Source organism: Schistocerca serialis, chromosome 2 (genome assembly GCF_023864345.2).
Source record: "Schistocerca serialis cubense isolate TAMUIC-IGC-003099 chromosome 2, iqSchSeri2.2, whole genome shotgun sequence".
NCBI lineage: Eukaryota > Metazoa > Arthropoda > Insecta > Orthoptera > Acrididae > Schistocerca > Schistocerca serialis.
In genome coordinates, this window is record NC_064639.1 from 115,027,101 (window position 1) to 115,054,962 (window position 27,862).

Here is a 27,862-nt window from a genome sequence, read left to right on the forward strand (position 1 = left end):
CCCACATTTCTCTAACGAGTATAGAAATGTTGAGATAGGTTCTTTATTTACAAAGCTAAAGGGACTTATTACATTCAACTGCCACAGTGACGAAAAATTTTGTGGCTCACAATGCCTCTGCGTTGCATATACCACTTGTTAAATATTTCTGAAACATAAATAGTGCTACGACGACCTCCATGTATCAGTCACACATTGCGACAACTTTTGGAATCATCAAGATCCTTGGAAGTGAAAGAAAATTTAGAACCCACAAGGAACAACTGCGAATAATGTGTTAGGAGGTGTCATTTGCAGTGGCATATGTAATAAAAACGCGTGTTTAGGACGGTGGCAAGTTCGCATCTGCCGCAGAAGGCTCATTCAGAAAGGGAAGGAGGGCTGTAAGGGGAGGATGAGGCTCACATTTCTCTAACGAGTATAGAAATGTTGAAATAGGTTCTTTATTTACAAAGCTAAAGGGACTTATTACATTCAAATGCCACAGTGACTAAAACTTTTGTGGCTCACAATGCTCTGCGTTGCATATACAACTTGTTAAATATTTCTGAAACATAAATAGGGCTACGACGACCTCCATATATCAGTCACACATTGCGAACTCTTTTGGAATCATCAAGATCCTTGGAACTGAAAGAAAATTTAGAACCCACAAGGAACAACTGCGAATAATGTGTTAGGAAGTATCATTTGCAGTGGCATATGTCATAAAAAGGCGTGTTTAGGACGGTTGCGTAGGTCGTAAGTGCCGGAGAGAGCTCATTCGGAGAGGGAAGGAGGGCTGTAAGGGGAGGAGGAGGCCCACATTTCTCTAAAGAGTATAGAAATGTTGAGATAGGTTCTTTATTTACAAAGCTACAGGGAATTATTACATTCAAATGCCACAGTGACGAAAAATTTTGTGGCTCACAATGCCTCTGCGTTGCATATACCACTTGTTAAATATTTCTGAAACATAAATAGTGCTACGATGACCTCCATGTCTCAGTCACACATTGCGACAACATTTGGAATCATCAAGATCCTTGGAAGTGAAAGAAAATTTAGAACCCACAAGGAACAACTGCGAATAATGTGTTAGGAAGTATCATTTGCAGTGGCATATGTCATAAAAAGGCGTCTTTAGGACGGTTGCGTAGGTCGTAAGTGGCGCAGAGAGATCATTCGGAGAGGGAAGGAGGGCTGTAAGGGGAGGAAAAGGCCCACATTTCTCTAACGAGTATAGAAATGTTGAGATAGGTTCTTTATTTACAAAGCTAAAGGGACTTATTACATTCAAATGCCACAGTGACGAAAAATTTTGTGGCTCACAATGCCTCTGCGTTGCATATACCACTTGTTAAATATTTCTGAAACATAAATAGTGCTTCGACGATCTCCATGGATCAGTCACACATTGCGACAACTTTTGGAATCATCAAGATCCTTGGAAATGAAAGAAAATTTAGAACCCACAAGGAACAACTGCGAATAATGTGTTAAGAAGTATCATTTCCAGTGGCATATGTCATACAAAGACGTGTTTAGGACGGTTCCGTAGGTCGTAAGTGCCGCAGGGAGCTCATTCGGAGAGGGAAGGAGGGCTGTAAGGGGAGGAGGAGGCCCACATTTCCCTAACGAGTATAGAAATTTTGAGATAGGTTATTTATTTACAAAGCTAAAGGGACTTATTACATTCAAATGCCACAGTGACGAAAAATTTTGTGGCTCACAATGCCTCTGCGTTGCATATACCACTTGTTAAATATTTCTGAAACATAAATAGTGCTACGACGACCTCCATGTATCAGTCACACATTGCGACAACTTTTGGAATCATCAAGATCCTTGGAACTGAAAGAAAATTTAGAACCCACATGAACAACTGCGAATAATGTGTTAGGAAGTATCATTTGCAGTGGCATATGTCATAAAAACGCGTGTTTAGGACGGTGGCAAGTTCGCATTTGCCGCAGAAGGCTCATTCAGAGAGGGAAGGAGGGCTGTAAGGGGACGAGGAGGCCCACATTTTTCTAACGATTATAGAATTGTTGAGATAGGTTCTTTATATACAAAGCTAAAGGGAGTTATTACATTCAACTGCCACAGTGACGAAAAATTTTGTGGCTCACAATGCCTCTGCGTTGCATATACCACTTGTTAAATATTTCTGAAACATAAATAGTGCTACGACGACCTCCATGTATCAGTCACACATTGCGACAACATTTGGAATCATAAAGATCCTTGGAACTGAAAGAAAATTTAGAACCCACAAGGAACAACTGCGAATAATGTGTTAGGAAGTATCATTTGCAGTGGCATATGTCATAGAAACGCGTGTTTAGGACGGTGGCAAGTACGCAATTGTCGCAGAAGGCTCATTCAGAGAGGGAAGGAGGGCTGTAAGGGGACGAGGAGGCCCACATTTCTCTAACGAGTATTGAAATGTTGAGATAGGTTCATTACTTACAAAACTAAAGGGACTTATTACATTCAAATGCCACAGTGACGAAAAATTTTGTGGCTCACAATGCCTCTGCGTTGCATATACCACTTGTTAAATATTTCTGAAACATAAATAGTGCTACGACGACCTCCATGTATCAGTCACACATTGCGACAACATTTGGAATCATCAAGATCCTTGGAACTGAAAGAAAATTTAGAACCCACAAGGAACAACTGCGAAAAATGTGTTAGGAATTATCATTAGCAGTGGCATATGTCATAAAAACGCGTGTTTGTGTCGGTGGCAAGTTCGCAATTGCCGCAGAAGGCTCATTCGGAGAGAGAAGGAGGGCTGTAAGGGGAGGAGGAGGCCCACATTTCTCTAACGAGTATAGAAATGATGAGATAGGTTCTTTATTTACAAAGCTAAAGGGACTTATTACATTCAAATGCCACAGTGACGAAAAATTTTGTGGCTCACAATGCCTCTGCGTTGCATATACCACTTGTTAAATATTTCTGAAACATAAATAGTGCTACGACGACCTCCATGTATCACTCACACATTGCGACAACATTTGGAATCATCAAGATCCTTGGAACTGAAAGAAAATTTAGAACCCACAAGGAACAACTGCGAATAATGTGTTAGGAAGTATCATTTGCAGTGGCATATGTCATAAAAAGGCGTGTTTAGGACGGTTGCGTAGGTCGTAAGTGAAGCAGAGAACTCATTCGGAGAGGAAAGGAGGGCTGTAACGGGAGGAGGAGGCCCACATTTCTCTAAAGAGTATAGAAATGTTGAGATAGGTTCTTTATTTACAAAGCTAAACTGACTTATTACATTCAAATGCCACAGTGACGAAAACTTTTGTGGCTCACAATGCCTCTGCGTTGCATATACCACTTGTTAAATATTTCTGAAACATAAATAGTACTATGACGACCTCCATGTATCAGTCACACGTTGCGACAACATTTGGAATCATCAAGATCCTTGGAACTGAAAGAAAATTTAGAACCCACAAGGAACAACTGCGAATAATGTGTTAGGAAGTATCATTTGCAGTGGCATATGTCATAGAAACGCGTGTTTAGGACGGTGGCAAGTACGCAAAAATCGCAGAAGGCTCATTCAGAGAGGGAAGGAGGGCTGTAAGGGGACGAGGAGGCCCACATTTCTGTAACGAGTATTGCAATGTTGAGATAGGTTCATTACTTACAAAACTAAAGGGACTTATTACATTCAAATGCCACAGTGACGAAAAATTTTGTGGCTCACAATGCCTCTGCGTTGCATATACCACTTGTTAAATATTTCTGAAACATAAATAGTACTATGACGACCTCCATGTATCAGTCACACGTTGCGACAACATTTGGAATCATCAAGATCCTTGGAACTGAAAGAAAATTTAGAACCCACAAGGAACAACTGCGAATAATGTGTTAGGAAGTATCATTTGCAGTGGCATATGTCATAAAAAGGCGTGTTTAGGACGATTGCGTAGGTCGTAAGTGAAGCAGAGAATTCATTCGGAGAGGAAAGGGAGGCTGTAAGGGGAGGAGGAGGCCCACATTTCTCTAAAGAGTATAGAAATGTTGAGATAGGTTCTTTATTTACAAAGTTAAAGGGACTTATTACATTCAAATGCCACAGTGACGAAAAATTTTGTGGCTCACAATGCCTCTGCGTTGCATATACCACTTGTTAAATATTTCTGAAACATAAATAGTGCTACGACGACCTCCATGTATCAGTCACAGATTGCGACAACATTTGGAATCATCAAGATCCTTGGAACTGAAAGAAAATTTAGAACCCACAAGGAACAACTGCGAATAATGTGTTAGGAAGTATCATTAGTAGTGGCATATGTCATAAAAACGCGTGTTTAGGACGGTGGCAAGTTCGCAATTGCCGCAGAAGGCTCGTTCGGAGAGGGAAGGAGGGCTGTAAGGGGAGGAGGAGGCCCACATTTCTCTAACGAGTATAGAAATGATGACATAGATTCTTTATTTACAAAGCTAAAGGGACTTATTACATTCAAATGCCACATTGACGAAAAATTTTGTGGCTCACAATGCCTCTGTGTTGCATATACCACTTGTTAAATATTTCTGAAACATAAATAGTGCTACGACGACCTCCATGTATCAGTCACACATTGCGAAAACTTTTAGAATCATCAAGATCCTTGGTACTGAAAGAAAATTTCGAACCAACATGGAACAACTGCGAATAATGTGTTAGGAAGTATCATTTGCAGTGGCAAATAACATAAAAGGGCGTGTTTAGGACGGTTGCGTAAGTCGTAAGTGCCGCAGTGAGCTCATTCTGAGAGGGAAGGAGGGCTGTAAGGGGAGGAGGAGGCCCACATTTCTCTAACGAGTAAAGAAATGTTGAGATAGGTTCTTTATTTACAAAGCTAAAGGGACTTATTACATTCAAATGCCACAGTGACGAAAAATTTTGTGGCTCACAATGCCTCTGCGTTGCATATACCACTTGTTAAATATTTCTGAAACATAAATAGTGCTACGACGACCTCCATGTATCAGTCACACATTGCGAAAACTTTTGGAATCATCAAGATCCTTGGTACTGGAAGAAAATTTAGAACCAACATGGAACAATTGCGAATAATGTGTTAGGAAGTATCATTTGCAGTGCCATATGTCATAAAAGGGCGTGTTTAGGACGGTTGCGTAGGTCGTAAGTGCCGCAGAGAGCTCATTCGGAGAGGGAAGGAGGGCTGTAAGGGGAGGAGGAGGCCCACATTTCTCTAACGAGTATAGAAATGTTGAAATAGGTTCCTTATTTACAAAGCTAAAGGGACTTATTACATTCAAATGCCACAGTGACGAAAAATTTGTGCCTCACAATCCCTCTGCGTTGCATATACCACATGATAAATATTTCTGAAACATAAATAGTGCTACGACGACCTCCATGTATCAGTCACACATTGCGACAACATTTGGAATCATCAAGATCCTTGGAACTGAAAGAAAAATTAGAACCCACAAGGAACAACTGCGAATAATGGGTTAGGAAGTATCATTTGCAGTGGCATATGTCATAAAAAGGCGTGTTTAGGGCGGTTGGGTAGGTCGTAAGTGCCGCAGAGAGCTCATTCGGAGAGGGAAGGAGGGCTGTAAGGGAAATAGGAGGCCCACATTTCTCTAACGAGTATAGAAATGTTGACATGGGTTCTTTATTTACAAAGCTAAAGGGACTTATTACATTCATATGCCACAGTGACGAAAAATTTTGTGGCTCACAATGCCTCTGCGTTGCATATACCACTTGTTAAATATTTCTGAAACATAAATAGTGCTACGACGACCTCCATGTATCAGTCACACATTGCGACAACTTTTGGAATCATCAAGATCCTTGGAACTGAAAGAAAATTTAGAACCCACAAAGAACAACAGCGAATAATGTGTTAGGAAGTATCTTTTGCAGTGGCATATGTCATAGAAACGCGTGTTTAGGACGGTGGCAAGTTCGCAATTGCCGCAGAAGGCTCATTCGGAGAGGGAAGGAGGGCTGTAAGGGGAGGAGGAGGCCACATTTCTCTAATGAGTATAGAAATGTTTAGATGGGTTCTTTATTTACAAAGCTAAAGGGACTTATTACATTCAGATGTCACAGTGACGAAGAAGTTTGTGGCTCACAATGCCTCTGCGTTGCATATTCCACATGATAAATATTTCTGAAACATAAATAGTGCTACGACGACCTCCATGTATCAGTCACACATTGCGACAACATTTGGAATCATCAAGATCCTTGGAACTGAAAGAAAAATTAGAACCCACAAGGAACAACTGCGAATAATGTGTTAGGAAGTATCATTTCCAGTGGCATATGTCATAAAAAGGCGTGTTTAGGACGGTTGGGTAGGTCGTAGGTGCCGCAGAGAGCTCATTCGGAGAGGGAAGGAGGGCTGTAAGGGGAGGAGGAGGCCCACATTGCTCTAACGAGTATAGAAATGTTGAAATAGGAGCTTTATTTACAAAGCTCAATGGACTTATTACATTCAACTGCCACAGTGACGAAAAGTTTTGTGGCTCACAATGCCTCTGCGTTGCATATACCACTTGTTAAATATTTCTGAAACATAAATAGTGCTACGACGACCTCCATGTATCAGTCACACATTGCGACAACTTTTGGAATCATCAAGATCCTAGGAACTGAAAGGAAATTTAGAACCCACAAGGAACAACTGCGAATAATGTGTTAGGAAGTATAATTAGCAGTGGCATATGTCATAAAAACGCGTGTTTGGGTCGGTGGCAAGTTCGCAATTGCCGCAGAAGGCTCATTCGGAGAGGGAAGGAGGGCTGTAAGGGGAGGAGGAGGCCCACATTTCTCTAACGAGTATAGAAATGATGAGATAGGTTCTTTATTTACAAAGCTAAAGGGACTTATTACATTCAAATGCCACAGTGACGAAAAATTTTGTGGCTCAGAATGCCTCTGCGTTGCATATACCACTTGTTAAATATTTCTGAAACATAAATAGTGCTACGACGACCTCCATGTATCACTCACACATTGCGACAACTTTTGGAATCATCAAGATCCTTGGAACTGAAAGAAAATTTAGAACCCACAAGGAACAAGTGCGAATAATGTGTTAGGAAGTATCATTTGCAGTGGCATATGTCATAAAAACGCGTGTTTAGGACGGTGGCAAGTACGCAATTGCCGCAGAAGGCTCATTCAGAGAGGGAAGGAGGGCTGTAAGGGGAGGAGGAGGCCCACATTTCTCTAACGAGTATGGAAATGTTGAGATAGGTTCTTTATTTACAAAACTAAAGGGACTTATTACATTCAAATGCCACAGTGACGAAAAATTTTGTGGCTCACAATGCCTCTGCGTTGCATATACGACTTGTTAAATATTTCTGAAGCATAAATAGTGCTACGACGACCACCATGTATCAGTCACACATTGCGAAAACTTTTGGAATCATCAAGATACTTGGTACTTAAAGAAAATTTAGAACCAACATGGAACAATTGCGAATAATGTGTTAGGAAGTATCATTTGCAGTGGCATATGTCATAAAAGGGCGTGTTTAGGACGGTTGCGTAGGTCGTAAGTGCCGCAGTGACCTCATTCGGAGAGTGAAGGAGGGCTGTAAGGGGAGGAGGAGGCCCACATTTCTCTAACGAGTATAGAAATGTTGAGATAGGTTCTTTATTTACAAAGCTAAAGGGACTTATTACATTCAACTGCCACAGTGACGAAAAATTTGTGGCTCACAATGCCTCTGCGTTGCATATACCACTTGTTAAATATTTCTGAATCATAGATAGTGCTACGACGACCTCCATGTATCAGTCACACATTGCGACAACTTTTGGAATCATCAAGATCCTTGGAACTGAAAGAAAATTTAGAACCCACAAGGAACAACTGCGAATAATGAGTTAGGAAGTACCCTTTGCAGTGGCATATGTCATAAAAAGGCGTGTTTAGGGCGGTTGGGTAGGTCGTAAGTGCCGCAGAGAGCTCATTCGGAGAGGGAAGTAAGGCTGTAAGGGGAATAGGAGGCCCACATTTCTCTAACGAGTATAGAAATGTTGAGATAGGTTCTTTATTTGCAAAGCTAAAGGGACTTATTACATTCAAATGCCACAGTGACGAAAAATTTGTGGCTCACAATGCCTCTGCATTGAATATACCACTTGTTAAATATTTCTGAAACATAAATAGTGCTACGACGACCTCCATGTATCAGTCACACATTGCGAAAACTTTTGGAATCATCAAGATCCTTGGTACTGGAAGAAAATTTAGAACCAACATGGAACAATTGCGAATAATGTGTTAGGAAGTATCATTTGCTGTGCCATATGTCATATCAGAGCGTGTTTAGGACGGTTGCGTAGGTCGTAAGTGCCGCAGAGAGCTCATTCGGAGAGGGAAGGAGGGCTGTAAGGGGAGGAGGAGGCCCAAATTTCTCTAACGAGTATAGAAATGTTGAGATAGGTTCTTTATTTACAAAGCTAAAGGGACTTATTACATTCAAATGCCACAGTGACGAAAAATTTGTGGCTCACAATCCCTCTGCGTTGCATATTCCACATGATAAATATTTCTGAAACATAAATAGTGCTACGACGACCTCCATGTATCAGTCACACATTGCGACAACATTTGGAATCATCAAGATCCTTGGAACTGAAAGAAAAATTAGAACCCACAAGGAACAACTGCGAATAATGTGTTAGGAAGTATCATTTCCAGTGGCATATGTCATTAAAAGGCGTGCTTAGGACGGTTGGGTAGGTCGTAGGTGCCGCAGAGAGCTCATTCGGAGAGGGAAGGAGGGCTGTAAGGGGAGGAGGAGGCCCACATTGCTCTAACGAGTATAGAAATGTTGAGATAGGTGCTTTATTTACAAAGCTAAATGGACTTATTACATTCAACTGCCACAGTGACGAAAAGTTTTGTGGCTCACAATGCCTCTGCGTTGCATATACCACTTGTTAAATATTTCTGAAACATAAATAGTGCTACGACGACCTCCATGTATCAGTCACACATTGCGACAACTTTTGGAATCATCAAGATCCTTGGAACTGAAAGAAAATTTAGAACCCACAAGGAACAACTGCGAATAATGTGTTAGGAAGTATAATTAGCAGTGGCATATGTCATAAAAACGCGTGTTTGGGTCGGTGGCAAGTTCGCAATTGACGCAGAAGGCTCATTCGGAGAGGGAAGGAGGGCTGTAAGGGGAGGAGGAGGCCCACATTTCTCTAACGAGTATAGAAATGATGAGATAGGTTCTTTATTTACAAAGCTAAAGGGACTTATTACATTCAAATGCCACAGTGACGAAAAATTTTGTGGCTCAGAATGCCTCTGCGTTGCATATACCACTTGTTAAATATTTCTGAAACATAAATAGTGCTACGACGACCTCCATGTATCACTCACACATTGCGACAACTTTTGGAATCATCAAGATCCTTGGAACTGAAAGAAAATTTAGAACCCACAAGGAACAACTGCGAATAATGTGTTAGGAAGTATCATTTGCAGTGGCATATGTCATAAAAACGCGTGTTTAGGACGGTGGCAAGTACGCAATTGCCGCAGAAGGCTCATTCAGAGAGGGAAGGAGGGCTGTAAGGGGAGGAGGAGGCCCACATTTCTCTAACGAGTATAGAAATGTTGAGATAGGTTCTTTATTTACAAAACTAAAGGGACTTATTACATTCAAATGCCACAGTGACGAAACATTTTGTGGCTCACAATGCCTCTGCGTTGCATATACGACTTGTTAAATATTTCTGAAGCATAAATAGTGCTACGACGACCACCATGTATCAGTCACACATTGCGAAAACTTTTGGAATCATCAAGATACTTGGTACTGAAAGAAAATTTAGAACCAACATGGAACAATTGCGAATAATGTGTTAGGAAGTATCATTTGCAGTGCCATATGTCATAAAAGGGCGTGTTTAGGACGGTTGCGTAGGTCGTAAGTGCCGCAGTGACCTCATTCGGAGAGTGAAGGAGGGCTGTAAGGGGAGGAGGAGGCCCACATTTCTCTAACGAGTATAGAAATGTTGAGATAGGTTCTTTATTTACAAAGCTAAAGGGACTTATTACATTCAACTGCCACAGTGACGAAAAATTTGTGGCTCACAATGCCTCTGCGTTGCATATACCACTTGTTAAATATTTCTGAATCATAGATAGTGCTACGACGACCTCCATGTATCAGTCACACATTGCGACAACTTTTGGAATCATCAAGATCCTTGGAACTGACAGAAAATTTAGAACCCACAAGGAACAACTGCGAATAATGAGTTAGGAAGTACCCTTTGCAGTGGCATATGTCATAAAAAGGCGTGTTTAGGGCGGTTGGGTAGGTCGTAAGTGCCGCAGAGAGCTCATTAGGAGAGGGAAGTAAGGCTGTAAGGGGAATAGGAGGCCCACATTTCTCTAACGAGTATAGAAATGTTGAGATAGGTTCTTTATTTACAAAGCTAAAGGGACTTATTACATTCAAATGCCACAGTGACGAAAAATTTGTGGCTCACAATGCCTCTGCGTTGCATATACCACTTGTTAAATATTTCTGAAACATAAATAGTGCTACGACGACCTCCATGTATCAGTCACTCATTGCGAATACTTTTGGAATCATCAAGATCCTCGGTACTGGAAGAAAATTTAGAACCAACATGGAACAATTGCGAATAATGTGTTAGGAAGTATCATTTGCAGTGCCATATGTCTTAAAAGAGCGTGTTTAGGACGGTTGCGTAGGTCGTAAGTGCCGCAGAGAGCTCATTCGGAGAGGGAAGGAGGGCTGTAAGGGGAGGAGGAGGCCCAAATTTCTCTAACGAGTATAGAAATGTTGAGATAGGTTCTTTATTTACAAAGCTAAAGGGACTTATTACATTCATATGCCACAGTGACGAAAAATGTTGTGGCTCACAATCCCTCTGCGTTGCATATACCACATGATAAATATTTCTGAAACATAAATAGTGCTACGACGACCTCCATGTATCAGTCACACATTGCGACAACATTTGGAATCATCAAGATCCTTGGAACTGAAAGAAAAATTAGAACCCACAAGGAACAACTGCGAATAATGGGTTAGGAAGTATCATTTGCAGTGGCATATGTCATAAAAAGGCGTGTTTAGGGCGGTTGGGTAGGTCGTAAGTGCCGCAGAGAGCTCATTCGGAGAGGGAAGGAGGGTTGTAAGGGAAATAGGAGGCCCACATTTCTCTAACGAGTATAGAAATGTTGACATGGGTTCTTTATTTACAAAGCTAAAGGGACTTATTACATTCATATGCCACAGTGACGAAAAATTTTGTGGCTCACAATGCCTCTGCGTTGCATATACCACCTGTTAAATATTTCTGAAACATAAATAGTGCTACGACGACCTCCATGTATCAGTCACACATTGCGACAACTTTTGGAATCATCAAGATCCTTGGAACTGAAAGAAAATTTAGAACCCACAAAGAACAACTGCGAATAATGTGTTAGGAAGTATCTTTTGCAGTGGCATATGTCATAGAAACGCGTGTTTAGGACGGTGGCAAGTTCGCAATTGCCGCAGAAGGCTCATTCGGAGAGGGAAGGAGGGCTGTAAGGGGAGGAGAGGCCCACATTTCTCTAACGAGTATAGAAATGTTTAGATAGGTTCTTTATTTACAAAGCTAAAGGGACTTATTACATTCAGATGCCACAGTGACGAAGAAGTTTGTGGCTCACAATGCCTCTGCGTTGCATATTTCACTTGTTAAATATTTCTGAAACATAAATAGTGCTACGACGACCTCCATGTATCAGTCACACATTGCGACAACTTTTGGAATCATCAAGATCTTTGGTACTGAAAGAAAATTTAGAACCCACAAGGAACAACTGCGAATAATGTGTTAGGAAGTATCATTTGCAGTGGCATATGTCATAAAAGGGCGTGTTTAGGACGGTTGGGTAGGTCGTAAGTGCCGCAGAGAGCTCATTCGGAGAGGGAAGGATGGCTGTAAGGGGAGGAGGAGGCCCACATTTCTCTAACGAGTATAGAAATGTTGAAATAGGTTCTTTATTTACAAAGCTAAAGGGACTTATTACATTCAAATGCCACAGTGACGAAAAATTTGTGGCTCACAATCCCTCTGCGTTGCATATACCACTTGTTAAATATTTCTGAAACATAAATAGTGCTACGACGACCTCCATGTATCAGTCACACATTGCGACAACTTTTGGAATCATCAATATCCTTGGAACTGAAAGAAAATTTAGAACCCACAAGGAACAACTGCGAACAATGAGTTAGGAAGTACCCTTTGCAGTGGCATATGTCATAAAAAGGCGTGTTTAGGGCGGTTGGATAGGTCGTAAGTGCCGCAGAGAGCTCATTCGGAGAGGGAAGGAGGGCTGTAAGGGGAATAGGAGGCCCACAGTTCTCTAACGAGTATAGAAATGTTGACATGGGTTTTTTATTTACAAAGCTAAAGGGACTTATTACATTCATATGCCACAGTGACGATAAATTTTGTGGCTCACAATGCCTCTGTGTTGCATATACCACTTGTTAAATATTTCTGAAACATAAATAGTGCTACGACGACCTCCATGTATCAGTCACAAATTGCGACAACATTTGGAATCATCAAGATCCTTGGAACTAAAGAAAATTTACAACCCACAAGGAACAACTGCGAATAATGTGTTAGGAAGTATCATCTGCAGTGGCATATGTCATAAAAACGCGTGTTTAGGACGGTGGCAAGTTCGCAATTGCCGCAGAAGGCTCATTCAGAGAGGGAAGGAGGGCTGTAAATGGAGGATGAGGCCCACATTTCTCTAACGAGTATAGAATTGTTGAGATAGGTTCTTTATTTACAAAGCTAAAGGGACTTATTACATTCAAATGCCACAGTAACGAAAAAGTTTGTGGCTCACAATGCCTCTGCGTTGCATATACCACTTGTTAAATATTTCTGAAACATAAATAGTGCCACGACGACCTCCATGTATCAGTCACACATTGCGACAACTTTTGGAATCATCAAGATCCTTGGAACTGAAAGAAAATTTAGAACCCACAAGGAAAAACTGCGAATAATGTGCTAGGAAGAATCATTTGCAGTGGCATATGTCATGAAAAGGCGTGTTTAGGACGGTTGCGTAGGTCGTAAATGCCGCAGAGAGTTCATTCGGAGAACGAAGGAGGGCTGTAAGGGGAGGAGGAGGCCCACATTTCTCTAACGAGTATAGAAATGATGAGATAGGTTCTTTATTTACAAAGCTAAAGGGACTTATTACATTCGTATGCCACAGTAACGAAAAATTTTGTGGCTCACAATGCCTCTGCGTTGCATATACCACTTGTTAAATATTGCTGAAACATAAATAGTGCTACGACGACCTCCATGTATCAGTCACACATTGCAAAATCTTTTGGAATCATCAAGATCCTTGACTGTGAAAGAAAATTTACAACCAACATGGAACAACTGCGAATAATGTGTTAGGAAGTATCATTTGTAGTGGCATATGTCATAAAAACGCGTGTTTAGGATGGTTGCGTAGGTCGTAAGTGCCGCAGTGAGCTCATTCGGGGAGGGAAGGAGGGCTGTAAGGGGAGGAGGAGGCCCACATTTCTCTAACGAGTATAGAAATGTTGAGATAGATTCTTTATTTACAAAGCTAAAGGGACTTGTTACATTCAAATGCCACAGTGACGAAAAATTTTGTGGCTCACAATGCCTCTGCGTTGCATATACCACTTGTTAAATATTTCTGCAGCATAAATAGTGCTACGACGACCTCCATGTATCAGTCACACATTGCGAAAACTTTTGGAATCATCAAGATCCTTGGTACTGAAAGAAAATTTAGAACCAACATGGAACAATTGCGAATAATGTGTTAGGACGTATTATTTGCAGTGCCATATGTCATAAAAGGGCGTGTTTAGGACGGTTGCGTAGGTCGTAAATGCCGCAGAGAGTTCATTCGGAGAACGAAGGAGAACTGTAAGGGGAGGAGGAGGCCCACATTTCTCTAACGAGTATAGAAATGTTGAGATAGGTTCTTTATTTACAAAGCTAAAGGGACTTATTACATTCAAATGCCACAGTGACGAAAAATTTGTGGCTCACAATGCCTCTGCGTTGCATATACCACTTGTTAAATATTTCTGAAACATAGATAGTGCTACGACGACCTCCATGTATCAGTCACACATTGCGACAACTTTTGGAATCTTCAAGATCCTTGGAACTGAAAGAAAATTTAGAACCCACAAGGAACAACTGCGAATAATGAGTTAGGAAGTACCCTTTGCAGTGGCATATGTCATAAAAAGGCGTGTTTAGGGCGGTTGGGTAGGTCGTAAGTGCCGCACAGAGCTCATTCGGAGAGGGAAGTAGGGCTGTAAGGGGAATAGGAGTCCCACATTTCTCTAACCAGTATAGATATGTTGACATGGGTTCTTTATTTACAAAGCTAAAGGGACTTATTACATTCATATGCCACAGTGACGAAAAATTTTGTGGCTCACAATGCCTCTGCGTTGCATATACCACTTGTTAAATATTTCTGAAACATAAATAGTGCTACGACGACCTCCATGTATCAGTCACACAATGCGACAACTTTTGGAATCATCAAGATCCTTGGAACTGAAAGAAAATTTAGAACCCACAAGGAACAACTGCGAATAATGAGTTAGGAAGTACCCTTTGCAGTGGCATATGTCATAAAAAGGCGTGTTTAGGGCGGTTGGGTAGGTCGTAAGTGCCGCAGAGAGCTCATTCGGAGAGGGAAGGAGTGCTGTAAGGGGAGGAGGAGGCCCACATTTCTCTAACGAGTATAGAAATGATGAGATAGGTTCATTATTTACAAAGCTAAAGGGACTTATTACATTCATATGCCACAGTAACGAAAAATTTTGTGGCCCACAATGCCTCTGCGTTGCATATACCACTTGTTAAATATTGCTGAAACATAAATAGTGCTACGACGACCTCCATGTATCAGTCACACATTGCGACAACTTTTGGAATCATCAAGATCCTTGAAAGTGAAAGAAAATTGAGAACCCACAAGGAACAACTGCGAATAATGTGTTAGGAAGTATCATTTGCAGTGGCATATGTCATAAAAACGCGTGTTTAGGACGGTGGCAAGTTCGCAATTGCCGCAGAAGGCTCATTCAGAGAGGGAAGGAGGGCTGTAAGGGGAGGAGGAGGCCCACATTTCTCTAACGAGTGTAGAAATGTTGAGATAGGTTCTTTATTTACAAAGCTAAAGGGACTTATTACATTCAACTGCCACAGTGACGAAAAATGTTGTGGCTCACAATGCCTCTGCGTTGCATATACCACTTGTTATATATTTCTGAATCATAAATAGTGCTACGACGACCTCCATGTATCAGTCACACATTGCGACAACATTTGGAATCATCAAGATCCTTGGAACTGAAAGAAAATTTAGAACCCACAAGGAACAACTGCGAATAATGTGTTAGGAAGTATCATTTGCAGTGGCATATGTCATAAAAATGCGTGTTTAGGACGGTTGGTAGGTCGTAAGTGCCGCAGAGAGCTCATTCGGAGAGGGAAGGAGGGCTGTAAGGGGAGGAGGAGGCCCACATTTCTCTAACGTGTATAGAAATGTTGAGATAGGTTCTTTATTTACAAAGCTAAAGGGACTTATTACATTCAAATGCTACAGTGACGAAGAACTTTGTGGCTCACAATGCCTCTGCGTTGCATATACCACTTGTTAAATATTTCTGAAACATAACAAGTGCTACGACGACCTCCATGTATCAGTCACACATTGCGACAACTTTTGGAATCATCAAGATACTTGGAAGTGAAATAAAATTTAGAACCCACAAGGAACAACTGCGAATAATGAGTTAGGAAGTACCCTTTGCAGTGGCATATGTCATAAAAAGGCGTGTTTAGGGCGGTTGGATAGGTCGTAAGGGCCGCAGAGAGCTCATTCGGAGAGGGAAGGAGGGCTGTAAGGGGAATAGGAGGCCCACATTTCTCTAACGAGTATAGAAATGTTGACATGGGTTCTTTATTTACAAAGCTAAAGGGACTTATTACATTCATATGCCACAGTGACGAAAAATTTTGTGGCTCACAATGCCTCTGCGTTGCATCTACCACTTGTTAAATATTACTGAAACATAAATAGTGCTACGACGACCTCCATGTATCAGTCACATATTGCGACAACATTTGGAATCATCAAGATCCTTGGAACTAAAGAAAATTTACAACCCACAAGGAACAACTGCGAATAATGTGTTAGGAAGTATCATCTGCAGTGGCATATGTCATAAAAACGCGTGTTTAGGACGGTGGCAAGTTCGCAATTGCCGCAGAAGGCTCATTCAGAGAGGGAAGGAGGGCTGTAAATGGAGGATGAGGCCCACATTTCTCTAACGAGTATAGAAATGTTGAGATAGGTTCTTTATTTACAAAGCTAAAGGGACTTATTACATTCAAATGCCACAGTGACGAAAAAGTTTGTGGCTCACAATGCCTCTGCGTTGCATATACCACTTGTTAAATATTTCTGAAACATAAATAGTGCCACGACGACCTCCATGTATCAGTCACACATTGCGACAACTTTTGGAATCATCAAGATCCTTGGAACTGAAAGAAAATTTAGAACCCACAAGGAAAAACTGCGAATAATGTGCTAGGAAGAATCATTTGCAGTGGCATATGTCATGAAAAGGCGTGTTTATTACGGTTGCGTAGGTCGTAAATGCCGCAGAGAGTTCATTCGGAGAACGAAGGAGAACTGTAAGGGGAGGAGGAGGCCCACATTTCTCTAACGAGTATAGAAATGTTGAGATAGGTTCTTTATTTACAAAGCTAAATGGACTTATTACATTCAAATGCCACAGTGACGAAAAATTTTGTTGCTCACAATGCCTCTGCGTTGCATATACCACTTGTTAAATATTTCTGAAACATAAATAGTGCTACGACGACCTCCATGTATCAGTCACACATAGCAACAACTTTTGGAATAATCAAGATCATTGGTACTGAAAGAAAATTTAGAACCCACAAAGAACAATTGCGAATAATGTGTTAGGAAGTATCATTAGCAGTGGCATATGTCATAAAAAGGCGTGTTTAGGACGGTGGCAAGTTCGCAATTGCCGCAGAAGGCTCAACCGGAGAGGGAAGGAGGGCTGTAAGGGGAGGAGGAGGCCCTCATTTCTCTAACGAGTATAGAAATGATGAGATAGTTTCTTTATTTACAAAGCTAAAGGGACTTATTACATTCATATGCCACAGTGACGAAAAATTTTGTGGCCCACAATGCCTCTGCGTTGCATATACCACTTGTTAAATATTTCTGAAACATAAATAGTGCTACGACGACCTCCATGCATCAGTCACACATTGCGACAACTTTTGGAATCATCAAGATCCATGGAACTGAAAGAAAATTTAGAACCCACAAAGTACAACTGCGAATAATGTGTTAGGAAGTATCATTAGCAGTGGCATATGTCATAAAAAGGCGTGTTTAGGACGGTGGAAAGTTCGCAATTGCCGCAGAAGGCTCATTCGGAGAGGGAAGGAGGGCTGTAAGGGGAGGAGGAGGCCCACATTTCTCTAACAGGTATAGAAATGATGAGATAGGTTCTTTATTTACAAAGCTAAAGGGACTTATTACATTCGTATGCCACAGTAACGAAAAATTTTGTGGCTCACAATGCCTCTGCGTTGCATATACCACTTGTTAAATATTGCTGAAACATAAATAGTGCTACGACGACCTCCATGTATCAGTCACACATTGCGAAATCTTTTGGAATCATCAAGATCCTTGACTCTGAAAGAAAATTTACAACCAACATGGAACAACTGCGAATAATGTGTTAGGAAGTATCATTTGTAGTGGCATATGTCATAAAAGGGCGTGTTTAGGACGGTTGCGTAGGTCGTAAGTGCCGCAGTGAGCTCATTCGGGGAGGGAAGGAGGGCTGTAAGGGGAGGAGGAGGCCCACATTTCTCTAACGAGTATAGAAATGTTGAGATAGATTCTTTATTTACAAAGCTAAAGGGACTTATTACATTCAAATGCCACAGTGACGAAAAATTTTGTGGCTCACAATGCCTGTGCGTTGCATATACCACTTGTTAAATATTTCTGAAGCATAAATAGTGCTACGACGACCTCCATGTATCAGTCACACATTGCGAAAACTTTTGGAATCATCAAGATCCTTGGTACTGAAAGAAAATTTAGAACCAACATGGAACAATTGCGAATAATGTGTTAGGACGTAATATTTGCAGTGCCATATGTCATAAAAGGGCGTGTTTAGGACGGTTGCGTAGGTCGTAAGTGCCGCAGTGACCTCATTCAGAGAGGGAAGGAGGGCTGTAAGGGGAGGAGGAGGCCCACATTTCTCTAACGAGTATAGAAATGTTGAGATAGGTTCTTTATTTACAAAGCTAAAGGGACTTATTACATTCAAATGCCACAGTGACGAAAATTTTGTGGCTCACAATGCCTCTGCGTTGCATATACCACTTGTTAAATATTTCTGAAACATAGATAGTGCTACGACGACCTCCATGTATCAGTCACACATTGCGACAACTTTTGGAATCATCAAGATCCTTGTAACTGAAAGAAAATTTAGAACCCACAAGGAACAACTGCGAATAATGAGTTAGGAAGTACCCTTTGAAGTGGCATATGTCATAAAAAGGCGTGTTTAGGGCGGTTGGGTAGGTCGTAAGTGCCGCACAGAGCTCATTCGGAGAGGGAAGTAGGGCTGTAAGGGGAATAGGAGGCCCACATTTCTCTAACGAGTATAGATATGTTGCCATGGGTTCTTTATTTACAAAGCTAAAGGGACTTATTACATTCATATGCCACAGTGACGAAAAATTTTGTGGCTCACAATGCCTCTGCGTTGCATATACCACTTGTTAAATATTTCTGAAACATAAATAGTGCTACGACGACCTCCATGTATCAGTCACACATTGCGACAACTTTTGGAATCATCAAGATCCTTGGAACTGAAAGAAAATTTAGAACCCACAAGGAACAACTGCGAATAATGAGTTAGGAAGTACCCTTTGCAGTGGCATATGTCATAAAAAGGCGTGTTTAGGGCGGTTGGGTAGGTCGTAAGTGCCGCAGAGAGCTCATTCGGTGAGGGAAGGAGGGCTGTAAGGGGAGGAGGAGGCCCACATTTCTCTAACAAGTATAGAAATGATGAGATAGGTTCTTTATTTACAAAGCTAAAGGGACTTATTACATTCATATGCCACAATAACAAAAAATTTTGTGGCTGACAATGCCTCTGCGTTGCATATACCACTTGTTAAATATTTCTGAAACATAAATAGTGCTACGACGACCTCCATGCATCAGTCACACATTGCGACAACTTTTGGAATCATCAAGATCCTTGAAAGTGAAAGAAAATTTAGAACCCACAAAGAACAACTGCGAATAAGGTGTTAGGAAGTATCATTTGCAGTGGCATATGTCATAAAAACGCGTGTTTAGGACCGTGGCAAGTTCGCAATTGCCGCAGAAGGCTCATTCAGAGAGGGAAGGAGGGCTGTAAGGGGAGGAGGAGGCCCACATTTCTCTAACGAGTATAGAAATGTTGAGATAGGTTCTTTATTTACAAAGCTAAAGGGACTTATTACACTCAAATGCCACAGTGACGAAACATTTTGTGGCTCACAATGCCTCTGCGTTGCATATACCACTTGTTAAATATTTCTGAAACATAAATAGTGCTACGACGGTCTCCATGTATCAGTCACACATTGCGACAACATTTGGAATCATCAAGATCCTTGGAACTGAAAGAAAATTTAGAACCCACAAGGAACAACTGCGAATGATGTGTTAGGAAGTATCATTTGCAGTGGCATATGTCATAAAAATGCGTGTTTAGGACGGTTGGTAGGTCGTAAGTGCCGCAGAAGGCTCATTCAGAGAGGGAAGGAGGGCTGTAAGGGGAGGAGGAGGCCCACATTTCTCTAACGAGTGTAGAAATGTTGAGATAGGTTCTTTATTTACAAAGCTAAAGGGACTTATTACATTCAACTGCCACAGTGACGAAAAATTTTGTGGCTCACAATGCCTCTGCGTTGCATATACCACTTGTTAAATATTTCTGATACATAAATAGTGCTACGACGACCTCCATGTATCAGTCACACATTGCGACAACATTTGGAATCATCAAGATCCTTGGAACTGAAAGAATATTTAGAACCCACAAGGAACAACTGCGAATAATGCGTTAGGAAGTATCATTTGCAGTGGCATATGTCATAAAAAGGCGTGTTTAGGACGGTTGGTAGGTCGTAAGTGCCGCAGAGAGCTCATTCGGAGAGGGAAGGAGGGCTGTAAGGGGAGGAGGAGGCCCACATTTCTCTAACGTGTATAGAAATGTTGAGATAGGTTCTTTATTTACAAAGCTAAAGGGACTTATTACATTCAAATGCTACAGTGACGAAGAACTTTGTGGCTCACAATGCCTCTGCGTTGCATATACCACTTGTTAAATGTTTCTGAAACATAACAAGTGCTACGACGACCTCCATGCATCAGTCACAAATTGCGACAACTTTTGGAATCATCAAGATCCTTGAAAGTGAAAGAAAATTTAGAACCCACAAAGAACAACTGCGAATAAGGTGTTAGGAAGTATCATTTGCAGTGGCATATGTCTAAAAAACGCGTGTTTAGGACGGTGGAAAGTTCGCAATTGCCGCAGAAGGCTCATTCAGAGAGGGAAGGAGGGCTGTAAGGGGAGGAGGAGGCCCACATTTCTCTAACGAGTATAGAAATGTTGAGATAGGTTCTTTATTTACAAAGCTAAAGGGACTTATTACACTCAAATGCCACAGTGACGAAACATTTTGTGGCTCACAATGCCTCTGCGTTGCATATACCACTTGTTAAATATTTTTGAAACATAAATAGTGCTACGACGGTCTCCATGTATCAGTCACACATTGCGACAACATTTGGAATCATCAAGATCCTTGGAACTGAAAGAAAATTTAGAACCCACAAGGAACAACTGCGAATGATGTGTTAGGAAGTATCATTTGCAGTGGCATATGTCATAAAAAGGCGTGTTTAGGACGGTTGGTAGGTCGTAAGTGCCGCAGAAGGCTCATTCAGAGAGGGAAGGAGGGCTGTAAGGGGAGGAGGAGGCCCACATTTCTCTAACGAGTGTAGAAATGTTGAGATAGGTTCTTTATTTACAAAGCTAAAGGGACTTATTACATTCAACTGCCACAGTGACGAAAAATTTTGTGGCTCACAATGCCTCTGCGTTGCATATACCACTTGTTAAATATTTCTGATACATAAATAGTGCTACGACGAACTCCATGTATCAGTCACACATTGCGACAACATTTGGAATCATCAAGATCCTTGGAACTGAAAGAATATTTAGAACCCACAAGGAACAACTGCGAATAATGCGTTAGGAAGTATCATTTGCAGTGGCATATGTCATAAAAAGGCGTGTTTAGGACGGTTGGTAGGTCGTAAGTGCCGCAGAGAGCTCATTCGGAGAGGGAAGGAGGGCTGTAAGGGGAGGAGGAGGCCCACATTTCTCTATCGTGTATAGAAATGTTGAGATAGGTTCTTTATTTACAAAGCTAAAGGGACTTATTACATTCAAATGCTACAGTGACGAAGAACTTTGTGGCTCACAATGCCTCTGCGTTGCATATACCACTTGTTAAATATTTCTGAAACATAAATAGTGCTACGACGACCTCCTTGTATCAGTCACACATTGCGACAACATTTGGAATCATCAAGATCCTTGGAACTGAAAGAAAATTTAGAACCCACAAGGAACAACTGCGAATAATGTGTTAGGAAGTATCATTTGCAGTGGCATATGTAATAAAAACGCGTGTTTAGGACGGTGGCAAGTTCGCAATTGCCGCAGAAGGCTCATTCAGAGAGGGAAGGAGGGCTGTAAGGGGAGGAGGAGGCCCACATTTCTCTAACGAGTATAGAAATGTTGAGATAGGTTCTTTATTTACAAAGCTAAAGGGACTTATTACACTCAAATGCCACAGTGACGAAACATTTTGTGGCTCACAATGCCTCTGCGTTGCATATACCACTTGTTAAATATTTCTGAAACATAAATAGTGCTACGACGGTCTCCATGTATCAGTCACACATTGCGACAACATTTGGAATCATCAAGATCCTTGGAACTGAAAGAAAATTTAGAACCCACAAGGAACAACTGCGAATGATGTGTTAGGAAGTATCATTTGCAGTGGCATGTGTCATAAAAAGGCGTGTTTAGGACGGTTGGTAGGTCGTAAGTGCCGCAGAAGGCTCATTCAGAGAGGGAAGGAGGGCTGTAAGGGGAGGAGGAGGCCCACATTTCTCTAACGAGTGTAGAAATGTTGAGATAGGTTCTTTATTTACAAAGCTAAAGGGACTTATTACATTCAACTGCCACAGTGACGAAAAATTTTGTGGCTCACAATGCCTCTGCGTTGCATATACCACTTGTTAAATATTTCTGATACATAAATAGTGCTACGACGACCTCCATGTATCAGTCACACATTGCGACAACATTTGGAATCACCAAGATCCTTGGAACTGAAAGAATATTTAGAACCCACAAGGAACAACTGCGAATAATGCGTTAGGAAGTATCATTTGCAGTGGCATATGTCATAAAAACGCGTGTTTAGGACGGTTGGTAGGTCGTAAGTGCCGCAGAGAGCTCATTCGGAGAGGGAAGGAGGGCTGTAAGGGGAGGAGGAGGCCCACATTTCTCTAACGAGTATAGAAATGATGTGATAGGTTCTTTATTTACAAAGCTAAAGGGACTTATTACATTCAACTGCCACAGTGACGAAAAATTTTGTGGCTGACAATGCCTCTGCGTTGCATATACCACTTGTTAAATATTTCTGAAACATGAATAGTGCTACGACGACCTCCATGCATCAGTCACACATTGCGACAACTTTTGGAATCATCAAGATCCTTGAAAGTGAAAGAAAATTTAGAACCCACAAAGAAAAACTGCGAATAAGGTGTTAGGAAGTATCATTTGCAGTGGCATATGTCATAAAAACGCGTGTTTAGGACCGTGGCAAGTTCGCAATTGCCGCAGAAGGCTCATTCAGAGAGGGAAGGAGGGCTGTAAGGGGAGGAGGAGGTCCACATTTCTCTAACGAGTATAGAAATGTTGAGATAGGTTCTTTATTTACAAAGCTAAAGGGACTTATTACACTCAAATGCCACAGTGACGAAACATTTTGTGGCTCACAATGCCTCTGCGTTGCATATACCACTTGTTAAATATTTCTGAAACATAAATAGTGCTACGACGGTCTCCATGTATCAGTCACACATTGCGACAACATTTGGAATCATCAAGATCCTTGGAACTGAAAGAAAATTTAGAACCCACAAGGAACAACTGCGAATGATGTGTTAGGAAGTATCATTTGCAGTGGCATATGTCATAAAAAGGCGTGTTTAGGACGGTTGGTAGGTCGTAAGTGCCGCAGAAGGCTCATTCAGTGAGGGAAGGAGGGCTGTAAGGGGAGGAGGAGGCCCACATTTCTCTAACGAGTGTAGAAATGTTGAGATAGGTTCTTTATTTACAAAGCTAAAGGGACTTATTACATTCAACTGCCACAGTGACGAAAAATTTTGTGGCTCACAATGCCTCTGCGTTGCATATACCACTTGTTAAATATTTCTGATACATAAATAGTGCTACGACGACCTCCATGTATCAGTCACACATTGCGACAACATTTGGAATCATCAAAATCCTTGGAACTGAAAGAATATTTAGAACCCACAAGGAACAACTGCGAATAATGCGTTAGGAAGTATCATTTGCTGTGGCATATGTCATAAAAAGGCGTGTTTAGGACGGTTGGTAGGTCGTAAGTGCCGCAGAGAGCTCATTCGGAGAGGGAAGGAGGGCTGTAAGGGGAGGAGGAGGCCCACATTTCTCTAACGTGTATAGAAATGTTGAGATAGGTTCTTTATTTACAAAGCTAAAGGGACTTATTACATTCAACTGCCACAGCGGCAAAAAATTTTGTGGCTCACAATGCCTGTGCGTTGCATATACCACTTGTTAAATATTTCTGAAACATAAATAGTGCTACGACGACCTCCATTTATCAGTCACACATTGCGACAACATTTGGAATCATCAAGATCCTTGGAACTGAAAGAAAATTTAGAACCCACAAGGAACAACTGCGAATAATGTGTTAGGAAGTATCATTTGCAGTGGCATATGTCATGAAAAGGCGTGTTTAGGACGGTTGCGTAGGTCGTAAGTGCCGCAGAGAGCTCATTCGGAGAGGGAAGGAGGGCTGTAAGGGGAGGAGGAGGCCCACATTTCTCTAACGACTATAGAAATGTTGAGATAGGTTCTTTATTTACAAAGCTAAAGGGACTTATTACATTCAACTGCCACAGCGGCAAAAAATTTTGTGGCTCACAATGCTTGTGCGTTGCATATACCACTTGTTAAATATTTCTGAAACATAAATAGTGCTACGACGACCTCGATGTATCAGTCACACATTGCGAACTCTTTTGAATCATCAAGATCCTTGGAACTGAAAGAAAATTTAGAACCCACAAGGAACAAGTGCGAATAATGTGTTAGGAAGTATCATTTGCAGTGGCATATGTCATAAAAACGCGTGTTTGGGACGGTGGCACGTTCGCAATTGCCGCAGAAGGCTCATTCTGAGAGGGAAGGAGGGCTGTAAGGGGAGGATGCGGCCCACATTTCTCTAACAAGTATAGAAATGTTGAGATAGGTTCTTTATTTACAAAGCTAAAGGGACTTATTACATTCAAATGCCACAGTGACGAAAAAGTTTGTGGCTCATAATGCCTCTGCGTTGCATATACCATTTGTTAAATATTTCTGAAACATAAATAGTGCTACGACGACCTCCATATACCAGTCACACATTGCGACAACTTTTGGAATCATCAAGATCCCTGGAACTGAAAGAAAATTTAGAACCCACAAGGAACAACTGCGAATAATGTGTTAGGAAGTATCATTTGCAGTGGCATATGTCATGAAAAGGCGTTTTTAGGACGATTGCGTAGGTCGTAAATGCCGCAGAGAGCTCATTCGGAGAACGAAGGAGGGCTGTAAGGGGAGGAGGAGGCCCACATTTCTCTAACGAGTATAGAAATGTTGAGATAGGTTCTTTATTTACAAAGCTAAAGGGACTTATTACATTCTACTGCCACAGTGACGAAAAATTTTGTGGCTCACAATGCCTCTGCGTTGCATATACCACTTGTTAAATATTTCTGAAACATAAATAGTGCTACGACGGCCTCCATGTAGCGGTCACACATTGCGACAACATTTGGAATGATCAAGACCCTTGGAACTGAAAGAAAATTTAGAACCCACAAGGAACAACTGCGAATAATGTGTTAAGAAGTATCATTTGCAGTGGCATATGTCATAAAAAGGCGTGTTTAGGACGGTTGCGTAGGTCGTAAGTGCCGCAGAGAACTCATTCGGAGAGGGAAGGAGGGCTGTAAGGGGAGGAGGAGGCCCACATTTCTCTAACGAGTATAGAAATGTTGAGATACGTTCTTTATTTACAAAGCTATTGGGACTTATTACATTCAAATGCCACAGTGACGAAAAATTTTGTGGCTCACAATGCCTCTGCGTTGCATATACCACTTGTTAAATATTTCTGAAACACAAATAGTGCTACGACGACCTCCATGTATCAGTCACACATTGCGACATTTGGAATCATCAAAATCCTTGGAACTGAAAGAAAATTTAGAACCCACAAGGAACAACTGCGAATAATGTGTTAGGAAGTATCATTTGCAGTGGCATATGTCATAAAAACGCGTGTTTCGGACGGTGGCAATTTCGCAATCGCCGCAGAGGGCTCATTCAGAGAGGGAAGGAGGGCTGTAAGGGGAGGATGAGGCCCGCATTTCTCTAACGAGTATAGAAATGTTGAGATAGGTTCTTTATTTACAAACCTAAACGGACTTATTACATTGAAATGCCACAGTGACGAAAAATTTTGTGGCTCATAATGCCTCTGCGTTGCATATACCACTTGTTAAATATTTCTGAAACATAAATAGTGCTACGACGACCTCCATGTATCAGTAACACATTGCGACAACTTTTGGAATCATCAAGATCCTTGGAACTGAAAGAAAATTTAGAACCCACAAGGAACAACTGCGAATAATGTGTTAGGAAGTATCATTTGCAGTGGCATATGTCATAAAAAGGCGTGTTTAGGTCGGTTGCGTAGGTCGTAAATGCCGCAGTGAGCTCATTCGGAGAGGGAAGGAGGGCTGTAAGGGGAGGAGGAGGCCCACATTTCTCTAACGAGTACAGAAATGTTGAGATGGGTTCTTTATTTACAAAGGTAAAGGGACTTATTACATTCAACTGCCAAAATGACGAAAAATTTTGTGGCTCACAATGCCTCTGCGTTGCATATACCACTTGTTAAACATTTCTGAAACATAAATAGTGCTACGACGACCTCCATGTATCAGTTACACATTGCGACAACTTTTGGAATCGTCGAGATCCTTGGAACTGAAAGAAAATTTAGAACCCACAAGGAACAACTGCGAATAATGTGTTAGGAAGTATCATTTGCAGTGGCATATGTCATAAAAACGCGGGTTTACGGCGGTGGCAAGTTCGCAATTGCCGCGGAAGGCTCATACGGAGAGGGACGGAGGGCTGTAAGGGGAGGATGAGGCCCACATTTCTCTAACGAGTATAGAAATGTTGAGATAGGTTCTTAATTTACAAAGCTAAAGGGACTTATTACATTCAACTGCCACAGTGACGAAAAATGTTGTGGCTCACAATGCCTCTGCGTTGCATATACCACTTGTTAAATATTTCTGAAACATAAATAGTGCTACGACGACCTCCATGTATCAGTCACACATTGCGACAACTTTTGGAATCATCACGATCCTTGGAACTGAAAGAAAATTTAGAACCCACAAGGAACAACTGCGAATAATGTGTTAGGAAGTATCATTTGCAGTGCAAATGTCATAAAAACGCGTGTTTAGGACGGTGGCAAGTTCGCAATTGCCGCAGAAGGCTCATTCGGAGAGGGAAGGAGGGCTGTAAGGGGAGGAGGGGGCCCACATTTCTCTAACGAGTATAGAAATGATGGGATAGGTACTTTATTTACAAAGCTAATGGGACTTATTACATTCATATGCCACAGTGACGAAAAATTTTGTGGCTCATAATGCCTCTGCGATGCATATACCACTTGTTAAATATTGCTGAAACATAAATAGTGCTACGACGACCTCCATGTATCAGTCAGACATTGCGACAACTTTTGGAATCATCAAGATCCTTGGAACTGAAAGAAAATTTAGAACCAACATGGAACAACTGCGAATAACGTGTTAGGAAGTATCATTTGCAGTGGCATATGTCATAAAAAGTCGTGTTTAGGACGGTTGCGTAGGTTGTAAGGGCCGCAGAGAGCTCATTCGGAGAGGGAAGGAAGGCTGTAAGGGGAGGAGGAGGCCCACATTTCTCTAACGAGTATAGAAATGTTGAGATAGGTCGTTTATTTACAAAGCTAAAGGGACTTATTACATTCAACTGCCACAGTGACAAAAATTTTGTGGTTCACAATGCCTCTGCGTTGCATATACCACTTGTTAAATATTTCTGTAACATAAATAGTGCTACGACGACCTCCATGTATCAGTCACACATTGCGACAACTTTTGGAATTATCAAGATTCTTGGAACTGAATGGAAATTTAGA